Source organism: Leptonychotes weddellii, chromosome 14 (assembly GCF_054177405.1).
Source record: "Leptonychotes weddellii isolate Sample4059 chromosome 14, ASM5417740v2, whole genome shotgun sequence".
Classification (NCBI taxonomy): Eukaryota; Metazoa; Chordata; class Mammalia; order Carnivora; family Phocidae; genus Leptonychotes; species Leptonychotes weddellii.
The window spans coordinates 3,424,219-3,432,660 of NC_138382.1; positions in this window are offsets into that span (position 1 = coordinate 3,424,219).

An 8,442-nucleotide genomic window follows, 5' to 3' on the forward strand; every position below is an offset into this window, starting at 1 on the left:
GTTTTAATATTCCATGCAACAAGCTGTGACTCATGCATAAGTCACTTTTGCTGCATAATGAAGCAGATAGAAAAAGCACTTATGTGGTTGATTCAGCAGAACTAGCTGATTCTTTCATGAAACACCATTTCTATTTGAAAGAACAATAGGTAGTCACACTGGTTTCTCAGAATTTAGAATTTGCTAGATATTTTCTAAAAAAAAAAAAAAGAACGATGTGAGTGTGTAACTTCAAAGAAAGTGACTATTTTTGGCCCACAATGAAATTTGAAGTTTCAAGTGAAAATTGAAATTTTGAAAAACTTGTATCCACCACTATCTTGAGCATAAGAGTTTCTTTATATTTAAAGATTTACCTGGTGAGATCAGTAATGATATTAATGACTGATTTTTTTAAAATATTGAACAATGAAGTGTGCCAACATTTGAAAGATCTACATAACTCAGTGAGTCAGTATTTTACAAATGGCCAAAGCTAATGTTGCACATTGTGCATGAATAAAAGATCCATTCAAAGTGCAATATAAAATAATGGATTTTAATATAATAGAATGTGAAACACAACAGACTATAATATAGTTTCAAATTTCACATTGCAACAAACCTTTAAGAAACTATCATTTGTCAAATTTTAGTATAGTATGAAAGAAGAATATCCACAATCATCTGGAAAGGCTATTAAAATATTCCTATCTTTGAACTATGGGAGACCACATTATCTTCACACCTAAACCAAACCAAACTATTGCAATAGATTGAATGCAGAAGCAAATATGAGAATCTTGCTAATTTTCCATTAAACTAGACATCAAAGAGATTTGAAAAAATATAAATAATGCCACTCTTCTCATTAATTGTTTCTGTTTTGGAAAATATAGTTATTTTTCATGAATATGGGTTATTGACATTAACATGTATGAGGTTTTTTTTTTAATTAGTAAATATTTTTAGATTTTGTTTTAATTTCTAATAAGGTAAATATCAATAGATATAATATGCATAACAAAATCCTGGTAGGATCCTCAGTAATTTCTTAAAAATATTTTATTTATTTATTTATTTGACAGAGAGAGAGAGAACAAGCAGGGGGAGTGACAGGCAGAAGGAGAGGGAGAAGCAGGCTCCCTGCTGAGCAGGGAGCCTGATGCAGAGCTCAATCCCAAGACCATGGGATCATGACCTGAGCTGAAGGCAGATGCTTAACCGACTGAGCCACCCAGGTACCCCAATCCTCAATAATTTTTGAATGTAAAGGGTTCCTCAGTTCAAAAAGTTTGAAAAATACTGCTTTTAATATGGGTCATATTTTTCTGTTTATTCACGTGTCTAATAATTTTGGATTATATTCTGGACATTGTGTGATCAATTATAGACTCTGGATTCTATTGTTCATCTAATAGTATTGATTATTTTGTTTTAGCAGGTAGTTAACTTATCTGAACACAAACTCTGCCTCTCTTACACTGGGCAGTAGCAGATCTCTTGTTAGTTCTTTTAGCCTTAGTTAGCTGCATTGCTTGGAATCTGCCATGCTTATGCATCATTCAGGGACCAGTCAGAGATTTGGGCAGCATTTACACACATAATTCAGGACACCTGCTCTGTAGCTCTGTCCTTTCTGAGATTTCTCCCTTTATTTTCCAGCTTTTGTGGTTACCCCAAAGTTTCTCCTCTGATATCTCAACCAGAATATCTGCAGGTTTTGGAGTTTTAGCCACCATGAATAGCACAAACTGAGGCTTGTCCTTAGGCAAAAAGCAGGAGACTCACCAGTATTGTACTTTTCTCCCAAGTGTCAACTCCCCTCCAGTTTCTTCCTGCTTTTCCCTCTGCACTGCCTTCAGCTAGTTGATTTTAAATTTTGTCCATATGAGTTACTCCGCCATTACCAGAACAGAACTCCAAACAAAGGCAAAAATAATTCAGTTGTACTTTTGAGGAAAAAAAGTTTACTGTGTTTAATATCACAATGCCCAGGATCTTTTAGCAAGTTATTTAAAAAATAGAGTCGGGGGAAGGGAGACTTTTCCCATTCCTCTTGTGCATTTTTTTTACCATTTACATTTTAACATCATTTTCATATATTATTTGAAAATTTTAAAAATGTAAAGGAAGAAAAAAGGAAGAGAAGTTAAAAATATATTGCAGAACCTAAGGTCACTTTTTCAGGTAACAGCATGGCAAGAGCGTGGCCTTGGGATTCAAACTACATAAATTTCAGTGAAAGTGATGCCTCTTATTAGCAGCATGAGCTTGAGTGATGGACTTTCATCTATAAGATGGAGAAAATAGTATTATTTGCTCTCTACAGTTGTTTGAGGATTAAGTGAGATAGTATATGTAAAGCACTTAGTACTGTTGAGCATATTAAAAACATCCTATAAATGTTAGCTTTTATTACTATTATTTTTAAGAGACAGTTATTTTAGCATCGAGCAGTGATCTCCAAGACAATATACTTTGGGGTAGGATAAAAAATATTAGGGCTTCTGCTTATGTTTTACCCCTTTCTATAACTGTTATTTGTGCATGTTTATATGCACAGACATGAAATTATATGCTTACCATTTTTTACCATATTCTTGATGGTATGTGTGATTTTTTTAAAAATTGGAGACTATTGGCTCAGAGATTCAGTCAAAACCCAGAAGCATATTTATATTCTCACAGAAGAATTTTCATTCTCAAAATGAAGCTTCTTTTATGCAGACCACAAAATATTTGCAAATCATTAATTAATTATTTCAAGTTTGCCAATGTGTCCTGGGGGATGGGAATATCCCCCACTTTAAACTCTGCCCCAGAAAGCCAGTGTGCTACATTTGTCTGCAACCCCAAGCAGTCAATGAAAGTTCCTTTGTCAAACCCCCATATCAAGAGCAGTGTGTTGCCTTGGATACTTAGTTTATATTAAGCAACTGAATTTATAAATAATTCAGGAAATGAAACAGACCTTGTTTTAATCAGCAGCATTCCCATAGATGCGTCCAATAGCAAAACTATGTATGCCATCTCATCTAAAGTCACTTGATTGTTACACATCTCCAAATTAGAAAATTGGGGCTTGGGAGACATGGAAGAAAGAACTCTTGACTTTTAATCCCCATTAATCAGCAATGGCGCAGACCATCTGTGTTTCCCCACACATTTGTCATGTGTTAGGTTTGTGAGCAGCTACCACTCAGGAGGTTGACACAGAGTACGTGCCCCGGTGGAGCCTCTGCCTTTTTTCTAAAAACAGGTAGTGGTTCAGGAGGAAAGAGAGACAATGTGAAAGTTTTGCTGGAGATAGTAATCACATTGAAAGAAAAGGAGAAAGCCCAAGAATGACATACTTATGAAACATTAATTTTTAAACAACAGATGTCTCCTTCAAGTATGAGAGGTGTTGGGATGCAGAGCTCAAGGGAGGGACAGCGCAGTCTGGAAGCTCTTGTGATTGATGTCAGCTTTGAGACAGTCTATCATAACCGAGCAAATGCCCTGGAATCTTCTGACCTTTAGAGCCAAAAGTCATGTTCAGCCCCGAAGAGAAAGCCAACTTTATTTCCCATTAAATGTGAGAGTAAGAACTTCTATTTTTCACAGGCACATCCCTATAATGCTGCTGGTACATAGGTTAATTAGGGAAAATGTAATCCAGAGCCACATGTCAAGTTTTGCTGTTTGGGATTGAACACTCTTCTTTTTCAAGTCCATGGGCCAGGACTGATTTCTAAATTCTGTTGAAGAATGTCTGTGGCTCTTATGTATATTCTCAGGATCAACACCTAATTCCTGCTAGATTGTAAGATCCTGGAGAACAGCCCCTTGTACATTATACTCACCATAACATCCCAGGGACCTCTATAATGCCTGAGACAAATTAGATGCTTGAAAATATTTGTTCTTGGGGCACCTGGGTGGCTCAGTCGGTTAAGCATCTGACTTCAGCTCAAGTCATGATCTCAGAGTCCTAGAATTGAGCCCCACGTCTGGCTCCCCATTCAGCAAGAAGTCTGCTTCTCCCTCTGCCTATCCCCCCCACCCCCGCCGCAAACTGGTGCTCTCTCTGTCTCTCTCTCTCTCAAATAAATAAATCTTAAAAAAAAGAAAAAAGAAAAAAAATATTTGTTCTTCTTGTTGAACAAATGAAAATAAGGTCTGTGGCTTTCCATGAAGTCAGAACTAGGACTAGAAACCCCCAAAATTACTTCTAAATTTTAGATGTATCTCTAGACCCAACATGTGGCTTTTAAACTAGAATTGTAAAGTAGGCAGTGTCAATCTGGTATTATTGTACTAATTCTCACAGAGTAAATAATTAAATTGTTATTTCTTTAATTATAACATGTTTTAAACACTTCATTCTTCAATGGGGTCCATGAATTAAATGACAATATTTAAAGATATTTTTAGATGTTAAAATATCTACACATTTTAAGCTATTTTTTAGTTAAAAGATCATTGTAAGTTTGTGTTTTAAGTATCACAGATTGTTGTACTTATGTCTGATGAAGTTAAATTCTATGATCAGTATATTCTTCAGCAAGCAAGGTAGTGTTGATTTAATAATGTGAGCTTTCATAATAAAATTGAGTTGCCCAGAAAGTTCTCCTAGAACTCTGTTGCTAGAAAATGCAACAACGAATTATCTTGACATTATGTGTGCAAACGGAACACAGGGCTCTTGTGCCCAGGTGCAGATGGGCCCCACATTTGGGAGCTCCAACAGCTTACAACACCACTTATATACATCACTAGTATTAAGAATGGTTTTCCACTCTCAAATATTGGGTGACGTTGCAAAATTGATGGGCAATTCACACCTTATGCCAGTGGTTCTCAGTCCCTAGCTGAACAATAGAATTACCTAGGAAGCCTACAAATAATAATAATAATAATAATAATAATAATAATACACATGTCTATGGAGTCATCTCTTCCTAAATAGAGTACTGGAAATCCTAATTTTGTCCCTTGGGAAGTCTGTTTGGTATCTGGTGCCATTTTTTATTGAGGTTCTTTTTCTTCCCACTTCTAGAAAACCCAATTTCTGATGTGTAGTTTATGAAACCATCTGTAAGTGATAAGACTGAATAGCTCTGAGTTGTCCATGGTATTTAATTAGAAGGTTGGAGAGTGGAATCCCCTATTTGGGAGGAACTTATGATCAGCAAGGATATTGACAAGTGCCCAGAGCCTTTGGTTTCTTTTGTTAAGTATGTATTATAGTTGCCAGCAAATTACAAGGGTTTCATATCTAAGAATAAACATCAACTCTTGAATAGTTTTGCCTCAATCATTATGCACAAACCCATGCATGTTCTCCTCAACCTGAAAAGCAAACAGTTATTGAAACGCTCATATTGATGACATTTTAACACTGCATAATTAATCACTTTCTCTTTTTTGATCTGCCAGTTTTGTTTTCATTGTGGACCTAGATCAGGGAAGGGAAATATCAAAAGAGAGTTGTCAAACATTTAAGCACATCAAAATATGAACATATGTCCTAGTTTTCTAAAGAAAAGAAATTATTAAAGTCAGAAAAGCAAGGTTTAAATTAAACATACTGGTAAGTAAACATAGCTTTTTAGAAATTAGGAACTTTTGTATAAATGATTCAAGAGGGGTGCCTGGGTGGCTCAGTCAGTTAAGTGTCTGCCTTCGGCTCAGGTTGTGATCTCAGGGTCCTGGGATCGAGTCCCGCATCAGGTTCCCTGCTCAACAGGGAGTCTGCTTCTCCCTCTGTCCCTCCCCACCCTCATGTTCTCTCTCTCTCTCTCTCAAATAAATAAAATCTTTAAAAATAAATAAATTAATTAATTAATGAAAATGATTCAAAACATCAATGCAAAGCTACAAACAGTGAATAGTCTCCTGAAGTTCCACTCTTCAGGAGATAAGAGCTAACTATATAGTTCTGTCCTCCACAGAGACAAAGAACTTTTTTTGTTGTTTCCTGGGGTTTTTTAGAGAACACTGTATATTCAAAGATCAAAATAATATTTTTCTGAATGATTCATTCTCCTCTTTATCATTCATAAGCTTTTTCAGTTAAACACATTTTACATGCATATTTATTTATTTAAATACACACACATGCATGTATGTAGTTGGATAAAAACTTAAAGTCTTAATTTCAGCCTTTCAAAACAAGTTAACCGTATCAATGTAGCATAACAGTCAATATATATGCCACATACATTTGTTGTCTTAATTGGAACTTCACAGAAAGCAAGTATGTATTAATAGAGTGATGGATCATTTTTATAATCTGTATTTATGCACTTTAATCCCCAAAGATTTCAGGTGACAGTGTTATTCACGAACTTAATTTAATATTAGTCCCAGGTGTTAAAATCAAAAGATCTCAAAAATTACATCTGATGTGTAATATAATCATCAATTTTAAAAACAAAGGGATGATGTTTAAAAATCACGTGCAGGGCGCCTGGGTGGCTCAGTTGGTTAAGCAACTGCCTTCGGCTCAGGTCATGATCCTGGAGTCCCGGGATCGAGTCCCGCATTGGGCTCCCTGCTCGGTGGGGAGTCTGCTTCTCCCTCTGACCCTCCTCCCTCTCATGCTCTCTGTCTCTCATTCTCTCTCTCTCAAATAAATAAATAAATAAATCTTTAAAATAAAAAATAAGGGCGCCTGGGTGGCTCAGTTGGTTGGGCGACTGCCTTCGGCTCAGGTCATGATCCTGGAGTCCCGGGATCGAGTCCCGCATCGGGCTCCCTGCTCGGCAGGGAGTCTGCTTCTCCCTCTGACCCTCCTCCCTCTCATGCTCTCTGTCTCTCATTCTCTCTCTCTCAAATGAATAAATAAAATCTTTTAAAAAAAAATAAATAAATAAAATAAAATAAAATAAAATAAAAAATAAAAAAATAAAAATAAAAATCACGTGCAGATAGCAGAAGTGAAATAACCATGTTAAAATGATTTGCACTATTTTTTGGAGTTTACAAAAACCAATTCTTTTATAAAATGGCAGTTATTCTTTAGTTAAATACACATGTTTATATTTTCATGCCCTAAAATATTTTGTGCAAAGAATAATTTATCTGACCCATAAAACCAACAGAGGAAATTCAGAAGGTTTAAAGTAATGAGGTTAGAGAGAAGATACACAGCTACTTTTTAACTCAGAATTGCCAAACTAATACAATTTGTCCAAGGATTCGTGTAAGACAGCTATATTACTCCTGCCATTTTTAATACAATTTATATACCTCTGCACTTACCAACAAAATTTTTGAGTTTAACTTACACCTAATAGTATTGACTTTTTTTTTTAAGATTTTATTAATTTATTTGTCAGAGAGAAAGAGAATAAGCAGGGGGAGCGGCAGGCAGAGGGAGAAGCAGACTCTCCGCTGAGCAGGGAGCCCCATGCGGGACTCGATCCCAGGACCCTGGGATCAAGACCTGAGCCAGAGGCAGACACTTAACTGAGCCACCCAGGCATCCCTGTATTCACTTTTTAAAGTATTTTTTCTGCCTTTTGGTCAATCCAGGTATGCAGAGGCTTAGTTATTGTTACAGATTTCCTCTTGGCCACTTCTGTGAGAGAGGGGTTTATCTTGAAACACCAGCATCCTTAAAACCTTAAAAGTGTATTTTGTTGTGCATCCTGTTGTTTGTTTTTGAGCTCTGGCCCATTTTTTAATTTATTTTTTAAGCTTTTTAAAATTTTTATTTACAACTGAAGTATAGTTGACATACAATGTTATATTAGCTCCAGGTGTACAACATAGAGATTGGACAATTCTCTCCATTACTCAGGGCTCACCAAGGTGAGTATAGCCCCATCTGTCACCATGCAAGGTCATTACAGTAGTATCGACTGTATTCCCTATACTGTACTTTTCATCCCCATGACTTATTTATTTTATAACCGGAAGTTTTTTCTTAATCTCCTTTATTTTGCCTATACCCCTACCTCCTACCCCTCTGGCAACCACCACTTTGTTCTCTGTATTTATGGGTCTCTTTTTGCTTTGTTTGTTTATTTTGATTTTTTGATTCCACATATAAGTGAAATCATATGGTATTTGTCTTTCTCTGTCTGACTTATTTCACTTAGCATAATACTTTCTAGGTTCAGCCATGTTGTCACAAATGTCAAGATCTCATTGTTTTCTATGGCTGAGTAATACTCTGGTGCGTGTGTGTGTGTGGACATGCATGCCCCCTCTTCTTTATCCATCCATTGATGGACATTTGGTTGCTTCCAAATCTTGGCTGTTGTAAATAATGTTGCAACAAGCATAAGGATGCATGTATCTTTTGAATTAATGGTTTCATTTTCTTTGAGTAGTAGTAGAATTACTGGATCATATGGTAATTCTATTTTTAATTTTTTTAAGGAAGCTCCATACTGTTTTCTACAGCGTTTGCACTGGTTTACATTCCCACCTATTTTTAATTGGTGCTTCTTAATTCTCTCTAGGCCA